Raw genomic sequence first — 25,168 nt, 5'->3', positions numbered from 1 at the left:
CCTCTGTTCTGTTGTATACTAAACCAGCAGTATGTGCCTCTGTTCTGTTGTGCACTATACCAGCAGTACATTCCTCTGTTCTGTTGTATACTATACCAGCAGTACATTCCTCTGTTCTGTTGTGTTCTATACTATACCAGCAGTACATTCCTCTGTTCTGTTGTATACTATACCAGCAGTATATTCCTCTGTTCTGTTGTATACTATACCAGCAGTACATTCTTCTGTTCTGTTGTATACTATACCAGCAGTACATTCCTCTGTTCTGTTGTATACTTTACAAGCAGTACACTCGTCTTTTCTCTTGTATACTCTACCAGCAGTACATTCCTCTGTTCTGTTGTATACTATACCAGCAGTACATTCCTCTGTTCTGTTATATACTATACCAGCAGTACATTCATCTGTTCTGTTCTGTTGTATACTATACCAGCAGTACATTCCTCTGTTCTGTTGTGTTGTATACTATACCAGCAATGCATTCCTCTGTTCTGTTGTATACTATACCAGCAGTACATTCCTCTGTTCTGTTATATACTATACCAGCAGTACATTCATCTGTTCTGTTCTGTTGTATACTATACCAGCAGTACATTATTATGTTCTGTTGTATACTATACCAGCAGTACATTCCTCTGTTCTGTTGTATACTATACCAGCAGTACATTCCTCTGTTCTGTTGTATACTATACCAGCAGTACATTCCTCTGTTCTGTTCTGTTGTATACTATACCAGCAGTACATTCCTCTGTTCTGTTATGTACTATACCAGCAGTACATTCCTCTGTTCTGTTATATACTATACCAGCAGTACATTATAATGTTCTGTTGTATACTATACCAGCAGTAAATTCATCTGTTCTGTTGTATACTATACAAGCAGTAAAATTCCTCTTTCTGTAATGTTGTATACTATACCAGCAGTACATTCCTCTGTTCAGTGCTCTTGTATACTCTACCAGCAGTACATTCCTCTGTTCTGTTGTATACTATACCAGCACTACATTCCTCTGTTCTGCTTTGTTCTATACTATACCAGCATTACATTACTCTGTTCTGTTCTGTTGTATACTATACCAGCAGTACATTCCTCTGTTCTGTTGTATACTATACCAGCAGTACATTCCTCTTTTCTGTAGTATACCATACCAGCAGTACATTCCTCTGTTCTGTTCTGTTGTATACTATACCAGCATTACGTGCCTCTGTTCTGTTGTGTACTATACCAGCAGTACATTCCTCTGTTCTGTTGTATACTATACCAGCAGTACATTCCTCTGTTCTGATGTATACTATACCAGAAGTGCATTCCTCTGTTCTGTTGTATACTAAACCAGCAGTATGTGCCTCTGTTCTGTTGTGCACTATACCAGCAGTACATTCCTCTGTTCAGTGCTGTTGTATACTATACCAGCAGTATATTCCTCTGTTCTGTTGTATACTATACCAGCAGTACATTCTTCTGTTCTGTTGTATACTATACCAGCATTACATTCCTCTGTTCTGTTGTATACTTTACCAGCAGTACACTCGTATTTTCTCTTGTATACTCTACCAGCAGTACATGCCTCTGTTCTGTTGTATACTATACCAGCAGTACATTCCTCTGTTCTGTTGTGTTGTATACTATACCAGCAATGCATTCCTCTGTTCTGTTGTATACTATACCAGCAGTACATTCCTCTGTTCTGTTATATACTATACCAGCAGTACATTCATCTGTTCTGTTCTGTTGTATACTATACCAGCAGTACATTATTCTGTTCTGTTGTATACTATACCAGCAGTACATTCCTCTGTTCTGTTGTATACTATACCAGCAGTACATTCCTCTGTTCTGTTGTATACTATACCAGCAGTACATTCCTCTGTTCTGTTCTGTTCTGTTGTATACTATACCAGCAGTACATTCCTCTGTTCTGTTATGTACTATTCCAGCAGTACATTCCTCTGTTCTGTTATATACTATACCAGCAGTACATTATAATGTTATGTTGTATACTATACCAGCAGTAAATTCATCTGTTCTGTTGTATACTATACAAGCAGTAAAATTCCTCTTTCTGTAATGTTGTATACTATACCAGCAGTACATTCCTCTGTTCAGTGCTGTTGTATACTCTACCAGCAGTACATTCCTCTGTTCTGTTGTATACTATACCAGCACTACATTCCTCTGTTCTGCTTTGTTCTATACTATACCAGCATTACATTACTCTGTTCTGTTCTGTTGTATACTATACCAGCAGTACATTCCTCTGTTCTGTTGTATACTATACCAGCAGTACATTCCTCTTTTCTGTAGTATACTATACCAGCAGTACATTCCTCTGTTCTGTTCTGTTGTATACTATACCAGCATTACGTGCCTCTGTTCTGTTGTGTACTATACCAGCAGTACATTCCTCTGTTCTGTTGTATACTATACCAGCAGTACATTCCTCTGTTCTGATGTATACTATACCAGAAGTGCATTCCTCTGTTCTGTTGTATACTAAACCAGCAGTATGTGCCTCTGTTATGTTGTGCACTATACCAGCAGTACATTCCTCTGTTCTGTTGTATACTATACCAGCAGTACATTCCTCTGTTCTGTTGTGTTCTATACTATACCAGCAGTACATTCCTCTGTTCTGTTGTATACTATACAAGCAGTACATTCCTCTGTTCTGTTGTATACTATACCAGCAGTATATTCCTCTGTTCTGTTGTATACTATACCAGCAGTACATTCTTCTGTTCTGTTGTATACTATACCAGCAGTACATTCCTCTGTTCTGTTGTATACTTTACCAGCAGCACACTCGTCTTTTCTCTTGTATACTCTACCAGCAGTACATGCCTCTGTTCTGTTGTATACTATACCAGCAGTACATTCCTCTGTTCTGTTGTGTTGTATACTATACTTGCAATGCATTCCTCTGTTCTGTTGTATACTATACCAGCAGTACATTCCTCTGTTCTGTTATATACTATACCAGCAGTACATTCATCTGTTCTGTTCTGTTGTATACTATACCAGCAGTACATTATTCTGTTCTGTTGTATACTATACCAGCAGTACATTCCTCTGTTCTGTTGTATACTATACCAGCAGTACATTCCTCTGTTCTGTTGTATACTATACCAGCAGTACATTCCTCTGTTCTGTTCTGTTGTATACTATACCAGCAGTACATTCCTCTGTTCTGTTATGTACTATACCAGCAGTACATTCCTCTTTTCTGTTATATACTATACCAGCAGTACATTATAATGTTCTGTTGTATACTATACCAGCAGTAAATTCATCTGTTCTGTTGTATACTATACAAGCAGTAAAATTCCTCTTTCTGTAATGTTGTATACTATACCAGCAGTACATTCCTCTGTTCAGTGCTGTTGTATACTATACCAGCAGTACATTCCTTTGTTCTGTTGTATACTCTACCAGCAGTACATTCCTCTGTTCTGTTGTATACTATACCAGCACTACATTCCTCTGTTCTGCTTTGTTCTATACTATACCAGCATTACATTACTCTGTTCTGTTCTGTTGTATACTATACCAGCAGTACATTCCTCTGTTCTGTTGTATACTATACCAGCAGTACATTCCTCTTTTCTGTAGTATACTATACCAGCAGTACATTCCTCTGTTCTGTTCTGTTGTATACTATACCAGCATTACGTGCCTCTGTTCTGTTGTGTACTACACCAGCAGTACATTCCTCTGTTCTGTTGTATACTATACCAGCAGTACATTCCTCTGTTCTGATGTATACTATACCAGAAGTGCATTCCTCTGTTCTGTTGTATACTAAACCAGCAGTATGTGCCTCTGTTCTGTTGTGTACTATACCAGCAGTACATTCCTCTGTTCTGTTGTATACTATACCAGCAGTACATTCCTCTGTTCTGTTGTGTTCTATACTATACCAGCAGTACATTCCTCTGTTCTGTTGTATACTATACCAGCAGTACATTCTTCTGTTCTGTTGTATACTATACCAGCAGTACATTCCTCTTTTCTATTGTATACTATACCAGCAGTATATTCCTTTGTTCTGTTGTATACTATACCAGCAGTACATTCCTCTGTTCTGTTGTATACTATACCAGCAGTATATTCCTCTGTTCTGTTGTATACTATACCAGCAGTACATTCTTCTGTTCTGTTGTATACTATACCAGCAGTACATTCCTCTGTTCTGTTGTATACTATACCAGCAGTACACTCGTCTTTTCTCTTGTATACTCTACCAGCAGTACATGCCTCTGTTCTGTTGTATACTATACCAGCAGTACATTCCTCTGTTCTGTTATATACTATACCAGCAGTACATTCATCTGTTCTGTTCTGTTGTATACTATACCAGCAGTACATTATTCTGTTCTGTTGTATACTATACCAGCAGTACATTCCTCTGTTCTGTTATATACTATACCAGCAGTACATTATAATGTTCTGTTGTATACTATACCAGCAGTAAATTCATCTGTTCTGTTGTATACTATACAAGCAGTAAAATTCCTCTTTCTGTAATGTTGTATACTATACCAGCAGTACATTCCTCTGTTCAGTGCTGTTGTATACTATACCAGCAGTACATTCCTTTGTTCTGTTGTATACTCTACCAGCAGTACATTCCTCTGTTCTGTTGTATACTATACCAGCACTACATTCCTCTGTTCTGCTTTGTTCTATACTATACCAGCATTACATTACTCTGTTCTGTTCTGTTGTATACTATACCAGCAGTACATTCCTCTGTTCTGTTGTATACTATACCAGCAGTACATTCCTCTTTTCTGTAGTATACTATACCAGCAGTACATTCCTCTGTTCTGTTCTGTTGTATACTATACCAGCATTACGTGCCTCTGTTCTGTTGTGTACTATACCAGCAGTACATTCCTCTGTTCTGTTGTATACTATACCAGCAGTACATTCCTCTGTTCTGATGTATACTATACCAGAAGTGCATTCCTATGTTCTGTTGTATACTAAACCAGCAGTATGTGCCTCTGTTCTGTTGTGTACTATACCAGCAGTACATTCCTCTGTTCTGTTGTATACTATACCAGCAGTACATTCCTCTGTTCTGTTGTGTTCTATACTATACCAGCAGTACATTCCTCTGTTCTGTTGTATACTATACCAGCAGTACATTCTTCTGTTCTGTTGTATACTATACCAGCAGTACATTCCTCTTTTCAATTGTATACTATACCAGCAGTATATTCCTTTGTTCTGTTGTATACTATACCAGCAGTACATTCCTCTGTTCTGTTGTATACTATACCAGCAGTATATTCCTCTGTTCTGTTGTATACTATACCAGCAGTACATTCTTCTGTTCTGTTGTATACTATACCAGCAGTACATTCCTCTGTTCTGTTGTATACTATACCAGCAGTACACTCGTCTTTTCTCTTGTATACTCTACCAGCAGTACATGCCTCTGTTCTGTTGTATACTATACCAGCAGTACATTCCTCTGTTCTGTTGTGTTGTATACTATACCAGCAATGCATTCCTCTGTTCTGTTGTATACTATACCAGCAGTACATTCCTCTGTTCTGTTATATACTATACCAGCAGTACATTCATCTGTTCTGTTCTGTTGTATACTATACCAGCAGTACATTATTCTGTTCTGTTGTATACTATACCAGCAGTACATTCCTCTGTTCTGTTGTATACTATACCAGCAGTACATTCCTCTGTTCTGTTGTATACTATACCAGCAGTACATTCCTCTGTTCTGTTCTGTTGTATACTATACCAGCAGTACATTCCTCTGTTCTGTTATGTACTATACCAGCAGTACATTCCTCTGTTCTGTTATATACTATACCAGCAGTACATTATAATGTTCTGTTGTATACTATACCAGCAGTACATTATAATGTTCTGTTGTATACTATACAAGCAGTAAAATTCCTCTTTCTGTAATGTTTTATACTATACCAGCAGTACATTCCGCTGTTCAGTGCTGTTGTATACTATACCAGCAGTACATTCCTTTGTTCTGTTGTATACTCTACCAGCAGTACATTCCTCTGTTCTGTTGTATACTATACCAGCACTACATTCCTCTGTTCTGTTTTGTTCTATACTATACCATCATTACATTACTCTGTTCTGTTCTGTTGTATACTATACCAGCAGTACATTCCTCTGTTCTGTTGTATACTATACCAGCAGTACATTCCTCTTTTCTGTAGTATACTATACCAGCAGTACATTCCTCTGTTCTGTTCTGTTGTATACTATACCAGCATTACGTGCCTCTGTTCTGTTGTGTACTATACCAGCAGTACATTCCTCTGTTCTGTTGTATACTATACCAGCAGTACATTCCTCTGTTCTGATGTATACTATACCAGAAGTGCATTCCTCTGTTCTGTTGTATACTAAACCAGCAGTATGTGCCTCTGTTCCGTTGTATACTACACCAGCAGTACATTCCTCTGTTCTGTTGTATACTATACCAGCAGAACATTACTCTGTATTTTTGTATACTATACCAGCAGTACATTCCTCTGTTCTGTTGTATACTATACCAGCAGTACATTCCTCTGTTCTGTTGTGTACTATACCAGCAGTACATTCCTCTTTTCTGTTGTATACTATACCAGCAGTACATTCCTCTGTTCTGTTCTGTTGTATACCATACCAGCAGTGCATTCCTCTGTTCTGTTGTATACTATAACAGCAGTACATTCCTCTGTTCCGTTGTATACTACACCAGCAGTACATTCCTCTGTTCTGTTGTATACTATACCAGCAGAACATTACTCTGTATTTTTGTATACTATACCAGCAGTACATTCCTCTGTTCTGTTGTATACTATACCAGCAGTACATTCCTCTGTTCTGTTGTGTACTATACCAGCAGTACATTCCTCTTTTCTGTTGTATACTATACCAGCAGTACATTCCTCTGTTCTGTTCTGTTGTATACCATACCAGCAGTGCATTCCTCTGTTCTGTTGTATACTATAACAGCAGTACATTCCTCTGTTCTGTTGTGTTGTATACTATACCAGCAGTACATTTTTCTGTTCTGTTGTATACTATACCAGCAGTACATGCCTCTGTTCTGTTGTATACTATATCAGCAGTACATTCCTCTGTTCTGTTGTGTACTATACCAGCAGTACATTCCTCTTTTCTGTTGTATACTATACCAGCAGTACATTCCTCTGTTCTGTTCTGTTGTATACCATACCAGCAGTGCATTCCTCTGTTCTGTTGTATACTATAACAGCAGTACATTCCTCTGTTCCGTTGTATACTACACCAGCAGTACATTCCTCTGTTCTGTTGTATACTATACCAGCAGAACATTACTCTGTATTTTTGTATACTATACCAGCAGTACATTCCTCTGTTCTGTTGTATACTATACCAGCAGTACATTCCTCTGTTCTGTTGTGTACTATACCAGCAGTACATTCCTCTTTTCTGTTGTATACTATACCAGCAGTACAGTCCTCTGTTCTGTTCTGTTGTATACCATACCAGCAGTGCATTCCTCTGTTCTGTTGTATACTATAACAGCAGTACATTCCTCTGTTCTGTTGTGTTGTATACTATACCAGCAGTACATTTTTCTGTTCTGTTGTATACTATACCAGCAGTACATGCCTCTGTTCTGTTGTATACTATATCAGCAGTACATTCCTCTGGTCTGTTGTGTTGTAAACTATAACAGCAGTACATTCCTCTGTTCTGTTGTATACTATACCAGCAGTACATTCCTCTTTTCCGTTGTATACTACACCAGCAGTACATTCCTCTGTTCTGTTGTATACTATACCAGCAGAACATTACTCTGTATTTGTGTATACTATACCAGCAGTACATTCCTCTGTTCTGTTGTATACTATACCAGCAGTACATTCCTCTGTTCTGTTGTGTACTATACCAGCAGTACATTCCTCTTTTCTGTTGTATACTATACCAGCAGTACATTCCTCTGTTCTGTTCTGTTGTATACCATACCAGCAGTGCATTCCTCTGTTCTGTTGTATACTATAACAGCAGTACATTCCTCTGTTCTGTTGTGTTGTATACTATACCAGCAGTACATTTTTCTGTTCTGTTGTATACTATACCAGCAGTACATGCCTCTCTTCTGTTGTATACTATACCAGCAGTACATTCCTCTGGTCTGTTGTGTTGTAAACTATAACAGCAGTACATTCCTCTGTTCTGTTGTATACTATACCAGCAGTACATTTCTCTGTTCTGTTCTGTTGTATACTATACCAGCAGTACATTCCTCTGTTCTGTTCTGTTGTATACTATACCAGCAGTACATTGTTCTGTTCTGTTGTATACTATACCAGCAGTACATTCCTCTGGTCTGTTGTGTTGTATAATAATATAACAGCAGTACATTCCTATGTTCTGTTGTATACTATAACAGCAGTACATTTCTCTGTTCTGTTGTGTTGTATACTATACCAGCAGTACATTTTTCTGTTCTGTTGTATACTATACCAGCAGTACATGCCTCTGTTCTGTTGTATACTATACCAGCAGTACATTCCTCTGGTCTGTTGTGTTGTAAACTATAACAGCAGTACATTCCTCTGTTCTGTTGTATACTATACCAGCAGTACATTCCTCTGTTCTGTTGTATACTATACTAGCAGTACATTCCTCTGTTCTGTTCTGTTGTATACTATTCCATTAATACATTATTCTGTTCTGTTGTATACTATACCAGCAGTACATTCCTCTGTTTTGTTGTGTTGTGTTGTCGTATGTTGTGTTGTATTGTGGTATGGTTGTGTTGTGTTGTGGTATGTTGTGTTGTTTTGTGTTGTATTGTGCTATGTTGTGTTGTGGTATGTTGCGTTGTAATGTATTGTGGTACGTTGTGTTGTGGTGTGTTGTGGTATGTTGTGTTTTGGTATGTTGTATTGTGTTGTATTATGTTCTGTTGCGTTCTGTTGTATTGTGGTATGTTGTGTAATGTTAAGTTGTGTTGTGTTGTATTGTGGTATGTCGTGTTTTGTTGTCATATTTTGTGGTATGTTGTGTTGTGGTATGTTGTGTTATGTTGTCTTTTATAGTGGTATGTTATGTTGTATTGTGGTATGTTGTGCTGTGGTATGTTGTGTTGTATTGTATTGTGGTATGTTGTGTTGTGTTATGTTAAGTTGTGATAGTTTGTTTTCTATTGTGTAATGTTGTGTTGTATTGTGGTATGTTGTGTTGTATTGTGGGATGTTTTGTTTTGTTTTATTGTGTTGTGTTGTATTGTATTATGTTGTGTTGTGTGGTGGGATGATATGTTGTATTGTGTTGTGTTGTATTGTGGTATGTTGTGTACTGTTATATTGTGGTATGTTGTGTTGTGTTGTGGTATTTTGTGTTGTGGCATGTTTTGTTGTGTTGTTGTATGTTGTGTAGCATTGTGTTGTGGTATGTTGTGTTGTGGTATGTTGTGTTGTATTGTGTTGTGGTATGATGTATTTTTTTTTTTTGTGACTGGGTGTGGTATGTTGTGTTGTGTTATGTTGTGTTGTGATGTGTTGTGTTATGTTGTGTTGTGATGTGTTATAATGTATTCTGGAATGTTGTATTGTGTTGTATTGTGGTATGTTGTGTTTTTTTGTGTTTTTTTGTGTTTTGTTGTGTTGTGTTGTATTGTCGTGTGTTGTTTTATGTTGAATTATGTTGTGTTGTTGTCTGTTGTGTTGTGGAATGTTGTGTTGTGTTGTGTTGTTTTGTGGTATATTGTGTTATGGTATGTTGTGGTATGATGTGTTGTGTTGTGGTATGTTGTGTTGTGGTATGTTATGTTGTATTGTGGTATTTTATGTTGTAAAATGTTTTGTTGTAATGTATTGTGATCTGTTGTGTTGTGTTATATTGTGGTATGGTGTGTTGTGTTGAATTTTGCTATTTTGTGTTGTGTTGTATTATGTTATGTTGTGTTGTATTGTGGTATGTTGTATTATGCTATGTTGCGTTGTGTTGTATTGTGGTATGTCGTGTTGTGTTGTGGTATGTTGTGGTATGTTGTGTTGTGGTATATTGTGTTATGTTGTGTTGTGTTGTATTTTATTATGCTATGTTGTGTTGTGTTGTGGTATGGTGTGGTATGTTGTGTTGTATTGCTGTATGTTATTTTGTGGTATGTTGTTTTGTATTGTGGTATGTTGTTTTATATTGTGTATGTTGTGTTTTGGTGTGTTGTATTGTAGTATGTGGTGTTGTGTTGTAGTATGATGTGTTGTATTGTGTTGCAGTATGTTATTTTGTGTTGTGGTATGTTGTGTTGTGGCATGTTGTGTTGTATTTTGTGTGGTATGTTGTGTTGTGTTGAAGTATGTTGTGTTGAGGTATGTTGTGTTTTGTTGTATTGTGGTATGTTGTCTTTTGTTGTGTTGTAGTATGTTGTGTTGTATTGTGGTGTGTTGTGTTGTGTTGTGTTGTAGTATGTTATGTTGTATTGTGTTTTAGTATGTTGTGTTGTATTGTGGTATGTTGTGTTGTATTGTGGTATGTTATGTTGTGTTGTATTATATTGTGGTATGTTGTATTGTGTTGTGTTGTATTGTGGTATGTTGTATTATAGTGTGTTATGTTATGTTGTGTTGTATTGCGGTATGTTGTGTTATGGTTTGTTGTTTTGTATTGTGGTTTGTTGTGTTTTTGTGTGATGTGTTGTGATTTGTTGTGTTTTATCGTGGTATGTTGTGGTATGTTGTGTTGTGTTGTGTTGTGCTACGTTGTGTTATGGTATGTTGTTTTGTATTGTGGTGTGTTGTGTTGTATTGTGGTATATTGTGTTGTGGTATGTTGTGTTGTGGTGTGTTTTGTTGTGTTGTAATGTATTGTGGTATGTTGTGTTGTATTGTGGTATGTTGTTTTGTAATGTAATGTGGTATGTTGTGTTCTAATTTATTGTGGAATGTTGTGTTGTGTTGTGTTTTATTGTTGTATGTTGTGTTATGTTGTATTGTGATATGTTGTGTTGTATTGTGATATGTTGTGTTTTGTTGTTTTGTGGTATGTTGTGCTGTGTTGTGGTATGTTGTGTTGTGTTGTACTGTGGTAGACTGAAAATACCACAACATTGTGGTAGCAGTTAGCTGGTAACCCATATGCAATGATAATACAACAACATTATGCTAGCAGTTAGCAGGTAACCCATATATACTGTTAATACAACAACAACATGCTAGCAGCTAGATGGTAAGACATATACACTGATAATACAACCACATTGTGCTAGCAGCTAGCTGGTAACCCATATAGAGTAGGAATACAGAATGCTCCATTTCACAGTTTAGAGTCTCCAGGCCTCAGAATGACTTGCAGACTTTCCATTTCTGTGTTAACTTGTAACTGTGTTATCCACAGTGACGCAGCTTCAGAGAGAATATCACAAAACAATTCTCAATTTATTGGTAAACAAAAACATGGTAAAAGCTTGACTTGTGAGTGGTGTTCATTGTACTGTGATATGTGTGTCTGGACGTGACCCTACTAAGAGTTTATGGCTATTCTTCTTCTCCGGTTGTGGAGGAAATGTCTTTGGTGTTGTACAATAGGGCCGTGGAGACAGCCTGGTATGAGCCTGGAGGTTGTGGGGGGGGGGGGACGTGGAGACAGCCTGGTATCCTGGTCTCTTCAGAATCCTAATCAGCAGCCGTCCATGTGTTTGGCAACACAGGGGTTTCAAATCATTCCCTCGCCCCAAGTTGAAAACCCATAGCCCCATCACTTTGTAAATGGATACCTTACGGTGAAGCGGGCTGAGGTCTCTGATGTGAAGTGGAACATGGCACAGCACTGCTCGGAATGCTTAGAACCTCCGGTTCCACTGCCAACCCCGGCAAGAAGCATGCTCTCTGTCACGTTGTTTAACATGTTACTAAAGATATGCATGTTTAGCAAACCATTTTATAGGAAGAGAAACAAACTGATGAGGCCCAAAACATTTTATATAACATAGAGCGATATACTGATGTAACATTATAACATAGAACAATGTACTGATGTAATATTTTGTATAACATAGGACAATATATTGATGTAATGCCGCCATGCAGGAAGTGCTCCAAACTCTGCATAATCTGCCCAGCGCTCCGGTTCCACTTCAGGGAGTGGCGAGTGCACCCAATCGACATGTTCCCGTGCTATCACCCACTTCTGAGGGAACCCTCGCCCTACCGGAGCGTTATGACGGTAAAACTACTAAATGTAGCGGCTTCCTGCTACAGATTTCCCTTTATCTGGCGCGTCAGCCTGAGGCATATCCATCAGACCAAGCCAGGATAGCGCTGGTGATTTCGCTACTTAAAGGAAAGGCGCTGGATTGGGCCACGGCAGTCTGGGAAGGAGGTGAGGCCGTGGCGCTTCCCTACTCCACCTTCCTCGCTCGGTTCAGGGTGGTGTTTGATCATCCCACAGAGGGAAATTACGGGGGTGAGCGTCTCCTCCAGCTACAACAGGGAGAGGGGCCCCCTTCCGAGTACGCTCTGAGCTTTCGCACGGTGGTGGCATCTTCCGACTGGAATGAGCGTGCTCTGCGCACAGCCCTCAGGAGAGGCTTATGGGAGGACATCAAGAACGAACTCGCATGTCGGAACGACAAGATGGACCTTGATACCCTCATCGCCACATCCATCCGTCTTGACGACATGTTGAGAGACAGACGGCGTTCCCAACACTCCTGGAGCCTCGACGCTCACCCCATCTGAGCTATGGAAGCCACCCTGCCTCCGAGTCCTCACCCATGGAGGTGGGCAGCACCCCCTACACCACCACGGACCACAGATCTCCTGGCGGCTCCCAATCTAGGCGGTGTGACTCCCGTAGCCGCTCCGTGAGTGTTACGTCATCTCCTATCACAAAACCATTGTTTTTAGTTCCCATAACGGTGACTGATTATTCCTTCTCTTCCATTTCCACTGCAATGATAGATTCCGGATCAGCGGGGAACCTTATAGATAGGGAGCTGGTCTCTGAATGGGGGTTTCCCACCGTGCCACTGCCATCTCCGCTACATGTCACCTCACTGGACAATAAACAACTTGGATCAGGCACCATTACGCACATCATTCTCCCCATCACCATCACCATTCCCACACTACCGGAGCACCACGAGGAGCTGTCATTCCACATCGTCACGTCACCCCTTCACCGGATCGTCTTGGGATTGCCTTGGCTCAGACTACACAACCCCACCATCAATTGGATCACCAAGAGGATTCACCACATGCCTGAAGACCTGTCTGCCGGTAGTTTGTTGTTCCACGTCAGTGGAGAGTCCGGAGTACGCCCTCCAGCCCAACATTCCATGTGAGTATGCAGATCTCTCTGACGTCTTCTCTTCATCTAAGGCTACGTGTCTCCCTCCTCACAGGCCCTGGGACTGCGCCATTGACCTGCTGGAGGGACAACACCCCCCGAAGAGTCGCATTTACCCCCTTTCCATGGCAGAGACTGAGGCCATGGAGAAGTATGTGGTGGAGACCCTGAAACAGGGGTTCATCAGACACTCTACTTCTCCTGCCTCCACCAGCTTCTTCTTCGTGGCCAAAAAAGATGGAGGACTGAGGCCGTGCATTGACCACAGGGGGCTGAACGCAGTCACCACCAAGTACCGGTACCCCGTCCCTCTGGTTCCATCGGCCATCGAGCAGCTACGAGGGGCCCGGTACTTTACCAAGTTGGACCTGAGGTGTGCCTACAACCTGATCCGAATCCGGGAACGAGACGAGTGGAAGACTGCATTCAGCACTACCTCAGGCCACTATGAATACTGCGTCATGCACTACGGCCTCGCCAACGCACCGTCTGTGTTCCAGTCCTTCGTCAATGACGTGTTCCGAGACATGCTGAGTAGACAGGTGGTGGTGTACATCGACAATATTCTGATCTACTCTGCTACGTTCGAGGATCACGTTAGGGACGTCAGAGCTGTCTTGCTCCGCCTCCGGGAACACAGCCTGTTGGTGAAGGGGGAGAAATGCGGATTACACCAACAGGCCATCTCCTTCCTGGGATACAGGATCAGTCCTCAGGGGGTGTTCATGGAAAGAGCGAAGACGGACGCCGTCAGGTCATGGCCAGTCCCCACCACCATCAAGGGCCTACAGAGCTTCCTGGGCTTCGCCAATTTCTACCGGTGTTTCATCAGGTTCTTCAGCTCCATAGCCGCCCCGCTCACCTCTCTCCTTAAGGGTGGGCCTCAGAAGCTGGCCTGGAACCCTGAGGCTGACGCTGCCTTCAAGAGGCTGAAGGAGAGGTTAATCACAGCGCCCATCCTAAAACACCCAGATCCATCTTGTCCTTTCATCCTGGAGGTGGACGCATCAAAGGAGGGCGTGGGTGCGGTTCTCTCCCAGAGGCACGGTAAGCCAGAGAAAATGTATTCCTGTGCCTTTTTCTCTAAAAACCTTACCCCCGCAGAGAGGAACTATGGAGTTGGAGACAGGGAGCTGTTGGCGGTGGTCCTTGCTCTGGAGGAATGGAGACACTGGCTGGAGGGCGCAGTCCGTCCATTCTGGATTCTTACTGACCACCGGAATTTGGAGCACATACAGACAGCGAAACGGATGAACTCTCGTCAAGCCAGGTGGGCCCAATTTCTTACTCCCTTTCAATTCATTCTGTCCTACTGCCCAGGATCCCAGAATGTGAAAGCCGACGCACGGGGGAGAAATGCGGATTCCACCAACAGGCCATCTCCTTCCTGGGATACAGGATCAGTCCTCAGGGGGTGTTCATGGAAAGAGCGAAGACGGACGCCGTCAGGTCATGGCCAGTCCCCACCACCATCAAGGGCCTACAGAGCTTCCTGGGCTTCGCCAATTTCTACCGGTGTTTCATCAGGTTCTTCAGCACCATAGCCGCCCCGCTCACCTCTCTCCTTAAGGGTGGGCCTCAGAAGCTGGCCTGGAACCCTGAGGCTGACGCTGCCTTCAAGAGGCTGAAGGAGAGGTTAATCACAGCGCCCATCCTAAAACACCCAGATCCATCTTGTCCTTTCATCCTGGAGGTGGACGCATCAAAGGAGGGCGTGGGTGCGGTCCTCTCCCAGAGGCACGGTAAGCCAGAGAAAATATATTCCTGTGCCTTTTTCTCTAAAAACCTTACTCCCGCAGAGAGGAACTATGGAGTTGGAGACAGGGAGCTGTTGGCGGTGGTCCTTGCTCTGGAGGAATGGAGACACTGGCTGGAGGGCGCAGTCCGTCCATTCTGGATTCTTACTGACCACCGGAATTTGGAGCACATACAGACAGCAAAACGGATGAACTCTCGTCAAGCCAGGTGGGCCCAGTTTCTTACTCCCTTTCAATTCATTCTGTCCTACTGCCCAGGATCCCAGAATGTGAAAGCCGACGCACTCTCCAGGATGCATCATATCGGAGAGAGGAAGGATCTTGGGGGTCCTATCCTGCCACCGTCTTTCATCGTTGCACCTGTCGTTTGGGATGTGGACCCAGTGCCTCCCAATGCCCCTCCGGGGCGCGTGTATGTTCCCACCAGTGTCCGTGACCACCTGCTGATCTGGGCGCACACCACCCTTACAGCAGGGCACTCCAGTATTACACACACTCTGCATTCTCTAGCACAAAAATACCAGTGGCCCACCTTGGCTTCTGATGTCTCTCGCTATGTCAACTCCTGTCCCGTATGTGCCCAAATGAAGACACCTCGGAACGCCCCGGCAGGCAAACTAGTTCCTCTACCAGTGCCTCAGCGACCTTGGTCACACCTATCCATAGACTTTGTCACGACAGTCATGGTTGTCGTAGATCGGTTCTCAAAATCATGCCGTTTCTTGCCACTAACTGGTCTTCCTTCTGCTCTCCAGGTCGCTGAGGTCCTGTTCCAACAGGTCTTCCAGTACTATGGACTTCTGGAGGACATCGTCTCGGACAGTGGCCCCATATTCACCTCCCGAGTGTGGAAAGCTTTCCTGGAGAAGATCGGGGCCACGGCCAGCCTCACTTCCTGGTATAGGCCTCATTCCAATGGGCAGATGGAGCGCATGAACCAGGAGCTGGGGAGGTTTCTTCATTGCCACTGTCAGGACCGGCAGGGTGAGTGGGTGAGGTTTCTTCCCTGGGCAGAATATGCCCAGAACTCCCTCGTTCACTCCTCCACGGGGCTCACTCCCTTCCAATGCATCCTGGGGTACCAGCCGGCCCTGGCCCCTTGGACACCCAGCCAGACCGATGTGCCCGCTGTTGATGAGTGGTTCTGCAGGGCCGGACAGGTCTGGGACGCCGCCCATGTCCGTCTCCAGAGGGCCGTTCGTCGGCAGAAGGACCAAGCTGACCGACACCGCAGTGAGGCTCCCGTCTTCTAGCCTGGTGATCGTGTCTGGCTGTCCACTCGAAACCTCCCTCTTCGCCTGCCCAACAAGAAACTGAGCCCCCAGTTTGTGGGGCCGTTTAAGGTCCTCCGGCGGATTAATGAGGTGTCGTACTGGCTGCTCCTTCCCCCTCACTACCGTGTCTCACCTACTTTTCATGTCTCTCCTCAGGCCGGTGGTTCCTGGTCCTCTGGCGGATGCCGTCCCTCGGGGTATGCCCCATCCGCCCCTGAACATTGATGTGAGTCTGGCGTATGCTGTGAGGGATCTGCAAGACTCCAGGTTCCGTGGGGGACGTCTCCATTATCTGGTGGACTGGGAGGGGTATGGCCCTGAGGAGAGGAGCTGGGTTCCAGCTGGGGACATTCTGGCCCCCACCTAATTCGGGACTTCCACCGTCACCGCCCTGACCGGCCCGCTCCTCGTCCTCGGGGTCGTCCTCTAGGCCGGTGACGTCCTGCGGCGGGAGCCGCGTGTCCGGGGGGGAGGGGGGGGGGGGGGGGGGGGTACTGTCACGTCTCCTCCCATTGCTCCCCTCCGGCACTCTGATTCGCTGGTCTACTGAGCCACCGGTCTGATTACACCACCTCGGCAACACAGGAATGGAAACCCAACGCACCCTAATCACCTCCAGCGCAGCGCACCACCACTATATAGCCCTGGACTGTTAGTTCATTGTTGTGTGTAATTGTTTGCGTTGTGACGTTTACTCGCTCTTTGTTATTCTCTTTCTCATTGTTAAGTAAACCTTATTAATTCCTGTGTCTGTGTCCTGCCTCTTCGTATCCTCAGTATTCGTCACAATACTGATGTAACATTTGATATAAGATACAACAATATACTGATGTAACATTTTATATAACATAGGACAATATACTAATAACATTATAACGTCGAACAATTTACTGATGTAACATTTTGTATAATATAGGACAATATAGCGATGTAACATTATAACATAGAACAATATACTGATGTAACATTTTATATAACATAGAACAACATACTGAGGTAACATTACAACATTGTCACGTCTACTCCCGCTCCCCCTCTCTGCTGCTCAACGTTAACGGTCTACTAACCACTGGTCCTGGCAACCCATCTTAACGCACACCTGGCAACCCTCATTACTCATACCTGCGCCCCATCATGAGGAATACCTGGACTCCATCACTACCCTGATTACGTCCCCTTTATCTAGCACTCCTTTGTTATCAAACACCAGGAAATATTGTTTATGTTTCCATGTTAGACGCTTCCCTTGTTTTGTATCGGTCCATGTTCTTCTTCATTAAACTCACTAACTGCACTTGCTTCCTGTCACGATCGTCTAAGGAGGAGGACCAAGGCGCAGCGTTGAAGGTGAACATATTATTTATTATACTGATCACACGATCAAAACAACAGACGATAACGTGATGTCTACGGTTTAACCCAAACCAAATAAGAACAAGAAACCACAAACACAAAGTGAAAGACAGACAGTTAAATATGGCTCCCAATCAGAGACAACCAGCTGACACTCGTTGCCTCTGATTGGGAGTCACTCAGGCCAACATAGAAATACAAACATAGAATTACACACCCTGGCTCAACATAACAGTGTCCCCAGAGCCAGGGCGTGACAGTACCCCCCCCTAAAGGCGCGGACTCCGACCGCGCCAACTAAATACCACAGGGGAGGGACCGGGTGGGCACTCCGCCTTGGCGGCGGATCCGGCTCCGGGCCTGATCCCCACTCCCTCTCCAACCCCCCAAAGTACTCCTGGTCCGGTCTGGCCCCGCTGGCCGGAGCTGGACTGCACACTGATGGAGCGGATTGCTCTAGCTCCGGCGTAACGCATCTGACCGGTGCCGGACCAGGCACCAGTGGAACAGGCACGGGCCGTGCCGGACCGACGACGCACACCACTGGCTTGGTGTGGGGAACAGGCACGGGCCGTGCTGGACTGACGACGCACACCACTGGCTTGGTGTGGGGAGCAGGAGCGGGCCGGACAGGGCTGACGATACGCACCACGGACTTGGTGCGGGGAGCAGGAATGGGCCGGACTGGGCTGGCGACGCGCACCACAGACTTGGTGCGGAGAGCAGGAACGGGCCGGACTGAGCTGGCGACGCGCACCACAGACTTGGTGCGGAGAGCAGGAACGGGCCGGACAGGGCTGACGAAACGCACCACAGACTTGGTGCGGGGAGCAGGAACAGGCCGGACCGTACTGGGAACACACACCACTGGCCCTACGTGGGGATCAGGAACAGGCCGGACCGGACTGGCAACACACGCCAGTACCTCTCGCCGTGCCTCTACATCTTCCACCCCCTCTTCGACCAGTGGCCCCCGTAACCTGGCGGCCTCCTCTGCCAATCCGCTGGGCCGCTCTGCCGCGGTCTCCTGCTGGCCCGTCGTCCACGGCGTTAGCCCCCCCCCTAAAAAATGTCTGGGCTTCACTCCTACCCGTGGCCAAGGTCTCCATGTCCCTCGCCAGCCGTTCGCCCTTCTGCCACAATGTCAAGCCCCTCTCCTCCTCATCCGGCTTGACCCAGTCGAGGAGGCGAATGAGATCTGTTAGAGATCTCCCTGGCGATGGCTCCTGGACACGCTGCTTGGTCACATCTTGGTGGTTTCTTCTGTCACGATCGTCTAAGGAGGAGGACCAAGGCGCAGCGTTGAAGGTGAACATATTATTTATTATACTGATCACACGATCAAAACAACAGACGATAACGTGATGTCTATGGTTTAACCCAAACCAAATAAGAACAAGAAACCACAAACACAAAGTGAAAGACTCCCAATTAAATATGGCTCCCAATCAGAGACAACCAGCTGACACTCGTTGCCTCTGATTGGGAGTCACTCAGGCCAACATAGAAATACAAACATAGAATTACACACCCTGGCTCAACATAACAGTGTCCCCAGAGCCAGGGCGTGACACTTCCTGACTCCCTGCGTCTATGTTACAGAATATTGCCTCACAAAATGGAAGCAGCAGCCAACCAAGACATCTCCCAGATGATCAACGAACAGGGAGACCTACTTCGCCAACACAACGATCAGCTGGCAAAACTGGGGACGGCGAATGATGAGGTCCTCCGCGTTCTTCAACGTCTAAATCTTCCCCAAGGGGCGTCACCCCCAACGAGCGGAGGATTCTCTACCATGAGTCGACCCAGCGAGCCAGCACCCCAGCCTATTCAGCAGTCTGCCCAGGTCAGCGATGCCCTTTTGTCCCTTCCAGACAAATATGACGGGACTCCATCGAAATGCCGTGGCTTCCTCCTCCAGTGCTCCCTCTATTTTGCTCATCAAATGGGAGCCACCACCACCAAGAGGTTGCCACGGTTATTTCCCTGTTGACTGGGCGGGCGTTGGAATGGGCTACGGCCGTCTGGGAGAGAGGAGAGGAGGAGCTGGCTTCCTATGGGAGGTTCATGGCTCTGTTCAGATGAGTCTTCGATCATCCACCGGAGGGCAGAGAGGGGGGTGAGCGCCTACTCCAACTCTAGCAGGAGGACCAGACCGCTGCGGAGTACGCCCTCACCTTTCGTACAGTGGCATAATCCAGCGGATGGAATGAGCCGGCACTCCGCACCTTATTCAGAAGAGGATTGCATGAGGAGTTCCAGACGGAGCTGGTATCCCAGACGACACCCTCTCATTGGACGCACTCATCACGATGGCCATCCATCTGGATAACCTCCTTCGGGAGAGTCGGCACTCCCATCGCCTCTCTCCCTCCTTCATTGACCGATCTGAGTCAGAGCCTGAACCGATGGAGGTAGGAGCCACACGCCCCTCCCTGCAGCTGAGCGACGCCGTCAGAGACAGCTGGGCCTCTGTCCCTATTGTGGCCAGGAGGGACACCAGCTTCAACGGTGTCCGCTATGTTCTAACCCGAGAGCCACTAGAGCAGAGGGATGGTCCAGTGACCATCTGTCTCCTGGGGTAGGTGTACCCTTTTTAGTACCGATTTCACTCGCTGGGAATTTTATTAACCAGGCCCTTGCCTCTTCCCTGAACATAACACCACAAAGTCGTCCTCTACCTCCCGTGGCTCCAACGCCACGACCCTACCATCTCCAGGATGGAGAAAACGGCCTGGGCACCTGGATGCCGGAAGAAGACCTGCTTTCCCTGACCCTGTGGTTCCATGTCGGTTGAGAGTCCTGTGGTTGCCCTCCAGGCTGACATCCTGGAGGTTTACCAGGATCTCCGGGAGGTTTTCTCCAAGACTCGCGCCACCTGTCTCCCTCCTCATTGCCCCTGGGACAGTGCCATTGACCTGCTAACAGACTCTGCGCCTCCGCACAGCTGCATCTACCCCCTGTCAGTGGCTGAAACCAAGGCAATGGAGGAGTACATCCAGGAGGCTCTCCAACAGGGTTTCATCTGCCCATCCACCTCCTCTGCGTTGGCTGGTTTCTTCTTCATGGCCAAGAAGGAGGGGGGTCTTCGTCCGTGTATTGACTACAGAGGTCTCAATGCCATCACCACCAACTACCGCTACCCCCTCCCGTTGGTGCCACCCGCCATTGAACAGCTCCGCGGGGATCCATTTTTTTTTACCAAGCTGAACCTGCCTACAATTTGATCCGCATCCGGGAGGGGGATGAATGGAAGACGGCCTTCAGCACGGTGTCTGGGCACTATGAGTACTTGTTGATGCCTTATGGTTTAGCCAATGCTCCGTCGGTGTTGCAGGCATTCGTGAACGGGGTGTTTCGGGACATGCTTGGGCGCCAGGTGGTCGTGTATATCGACGACATCCTGATCTACTCGGCCACCTTGGAGGAGAACATCACCCACGTCCGGATAGTCATGGGACTCCTCCTGGAGAACAATCCGTATGTCAAAGCGGAGAAGTGCCAGTTCCATCAGGTCGCCGTTTCCTTCCTGGGATATCGGATCAGCCCGCAGGGAGTGGTTATAGAGGAAAGGAAGTTAGATGCGGTCAGGTCATAGCCAGTCCCAACCACCATAAAGGGACTGCAATGGTTTTTGGGGTTTGCCAAATTTTACCGCCATTTCATCAGGAACTTCAGCTCCATCGACTCTCCTCTCACCTCTCTCCTCAAAGGAAGTCCCCGTAAGTTGGCATGGAATCCTGCAGCTGATGAGGCCTTCCGCCTGCTGAAGGGGTGTTTCACTTCAGCCCCGTTGATGAAACACCCAGACCCTACGCTGCCCTTCGTGGTGGAGGTGGATGCCTCAGAAGTGGGCGTGGGGGCTGTCCTGTGACAACGTCAAGGTATTCAACTAAAACTGTATCCATGTGCATACTACTCAAAAAAACTGTCCCCGGCAGAGAGGAACTATGACGTCGGTGATCGGGAGCTCCTGGCGGTGAAGTTGGCATTAGAGGAGTGGAGACACTGGCTGGAGGGCGCCACGGACCCGTTTCTCATCCTCACCGACCATCGGAACTTGGAGTACATACGGACAGTTAGGCGGCTGAACATGCGCCAAGCAAGGTAGGCCCTTTTCTTTACTAGATTCAACTTCACCTTGTCATACCGCCCAGGTTCAAAGAACATCAAAGCCGATGCCCTGTCCTGTCTCCACGATTCAGGAGAGGTCCCTGTCCTGAGTGGTCCCATCATACCGCCCTCCCGAATCATTGCCCACATACTATGGGACATAGACGTGGACATCCACCAGGCTCTGGAGAGGGAAACCCGCACCGGCTACCTGTCCTCCGTAGCGCACCTACGTTCGCACGGAGGTAAGGGATCGGCTTTTGACCTGGGCGCACACATCCCTTGCCGCTGGACACCCAGGTATCAACCGCACCACTCAATCCATCTCCAATAAGTATTCGTGGCCCACCTTGGCGCAGGACGTCGCCCGCTATGTCAACTCCTACTCCGTATGTGCCCAAACCAAGTCTCCCCAGAACACTCTTAGCAGGGAAACTCCTTCCCCTCCCCGTGCCTCAGTGGCCTTGGACCCATCTGTCCATTGATTTCATCACTGATCTTCCCCTGTCTGATGGTTTCACCACTGTTATGGTTGTTGACAGATTCTCAAAATCCTGCTATTTTATCCCTCTCTCTGGTCTCCCTACCGCTCTCCAGGTTGCTGAGGCACTGTTTCAGCAGGTCTTCTGGCACTATGGCGGTCCAGAGGATGTCGTCTCTGATCGTGGCCCCCAATTCACATCACTTGTATGGAGGGATTTCGTGGAGAAGCTGGGGTTCACGGTCAGCCTCACTTCCGGGTACCGGCCTCAATCTAACGGGCAGGTGGAGAGGATGAACCAGGAGCTGGGTAGGTTCCTGAGAAGTCACTGCCAGGACCGGCAGGGGCAGTGGGCCCGATTCCTTCCTTGGGCTGGATATGCACAGAATTCATTGCGACACTCCACTGGCCTGACTCCCTTCCAGTGTATTCTGGGCTATCAGCCAGTCCTGGCTCCGTGGACTCCGAGCCAGACCTAAGCTCCTGCGGTGGACGAGTGGTTCAGGCGCGCAGAAGAGGTATGGAACGATGCCCACGTGAGACACCAGCGCGCTGTCCGCCATCAGAAAGAGCAAGTGGATCGCCACCACAGTGAGGCTCCTGTGTTCCATCCTGTTGATCAGGTCTGGCTCTCCAACAGGAACCTCCCGCTCCGCCTGTCCTGTATGAAGCTGAGACACCGGTTTGTGGGGCCGTTCAAGGTCCTCCGGAGGGTCAACGAGGTAATTTACAGAGTACAACTCCCCACTAACTACCGGATCTCACCATCTTTTCATGTTTCCCTCCTCAGGCCAGTGGTTCCTGGTCCCCTGGCTGATGTCGTCCCCCACGACACCCCTCCACCTCACCTGGACATCGAGGGGAGCACCGCCTATGCCATCAGATCACTCCTGGACAACCGAGGCGTGGAGGTCGGCTCCAGTACCCCCTCTCCGGCACTCGACGCCGCCGGCCTACTAACCACCGGTCCTGGCAACCCATCTTTACGCACACCTGGCAACCCTCATTACTCACACCTGCGCCCCATCATGAGGCACACCTGGATTCCATCACTTCCCTGATTACTGCCCCTTTATCTAGCACTCCATTGTTTTCACCTACCAGGAAATATTGTTTATGTTTCCATGTTAGACGCTTCCCTTGTTTTGTATCGTTCAATGTTCTTCTTCATTAAACTCACTAACTGCACTTGCTTCCTGACTCCCTGCGTCTACGTTACAAACATAGAACAATATACTGATATAACATTTTATTTAACATAGAACAATATACTGATGTAATATTATAACAGAACAACATACTGATGTAACATTATAACATAGAACAATATACTGATGTAACATTATAACAGAACAATATACTGATGTAACATTTTGGGTAACAGGACAATATACTGATGTAATATTATAACATAGAACAACATACCGATGTAACATTTTATATAACATGGGACAATATACTTCTGTTGCAGTTAAGATGAAAAAATAAGACATTTTGTTTCCAAGCTAGTTCTGTTGTTGTGTTGTGTTTAATATGGTTATTTTAATATTCATAGATTTAAATGCTTGTTTTCACATCATGTGAAGTGTTGTTTTTAATGACCTGCATTTAGTTATGAATGTTGTCTTTATTTGTTTTACTGTGTTTCTCTCTGATAAGCAGATTCATTCCTCTGGTTCCCAGAATTAGCTTCAATATGTTTCTGTGATATAAAGATGGCTTTGCATGATCACTGGCCACTTGTTTACCATTCAGAATAGTCTTCTGAGTATCTGATATTTCATCCATTCAGAATAGTCTTCTGAGTATCTGATGTTCCATCCATTCAGATTAGTCTTGTGAGTATCTGATGTTTTATCCATTCAGAAGTCTCCTGAGTATCTGATGCTTCATCCAAATTATGCTAAATTGTGATAAGAGCTATTTTGCTTTAAATAATTTGAACAATTGCTTTTCTGTAACAAAAGGGCTGAACAAATTCATTAAAGAAAAGAGTTAAGAAATATAAAACCATTTCAGGACAAATACCAGAAGTGTTTTGTACTCTGATTGGGTATATCCCATGGGAAGACAGTTAAGCCATGTCATGTTGTAGTAAGACACAGCCCATTCATCTGTGTGTCGGCAGTCCCAGTACAAAGAGAGAGGTATATGAGGTAGAAAACTTCACAAATGACTGGAATTATGTGTAGCATTTTGTGCAGCATGGGTTTCAAACACACAGTCATCCAGACGGTTTGATTGATCAACCAAATGAGTCACCTGAAATCAAAGGGAAATAAAAGGAGATACAATTTGAAATGGCTACCCCTTTCAGGTGTCTCTATAACCATGCTGAAGCAGATAGGGTTCCCTAGAAAGAGCCTGCTGACAGCTGCTGTCACTGGGCTCTGAGGCTTTGACCTTGCCCTGATAGAGTTACTGTTGGCTAATCCACACTGACCTTGGTGGGGCTCTCAATGAGGATGCTTTTGTACAGTTTGGACAAGTGAACAGTATGAGGACGCTGACATGTCTGTATAGGTGTCACACCCACTGTGTTGTTGTGTTCTGGGGTGGTGTGTCTGGGACTGCAAATAAACAACGTGTGAGCAGGAGAGAGGTGACATTTGAAGTGGCTACTGAGGAGCTTAGTCTGTCTCTCGATGTTGTGTTGTAGGGTTTAAATGACATTAAATGGAGCAGGGTTTCCCAACTGGTGGTTTTATTTGTCCCCCCAAGTTTTTCTAAAAGAAACAACCTTTTTTTTGTTGTTGTTGAATTTTCATTGTTGGACATAAAAAACTGTAAAAACACCAGGAAATCAGCTCTAAGTGATTTTAATTTTGGAAATCTGTTCCCAAGTATTCTCAGAGAGACACAT

This window comes from Coregonus lavaretus (genome assembly GCF_964263955.1).
Source record: "Coregonus lavaretus genome assembly, chromosome: 3".
NCBI classification, from domain to species: Eukaryota; Metazoa; Chordata; class Actinopteri; order Salmoniformes; family Salmonidae; genus Coregonus; species Coregonus lavaretus.
This window is presented reverse-complemented; position numbering follows the sequence as displayed.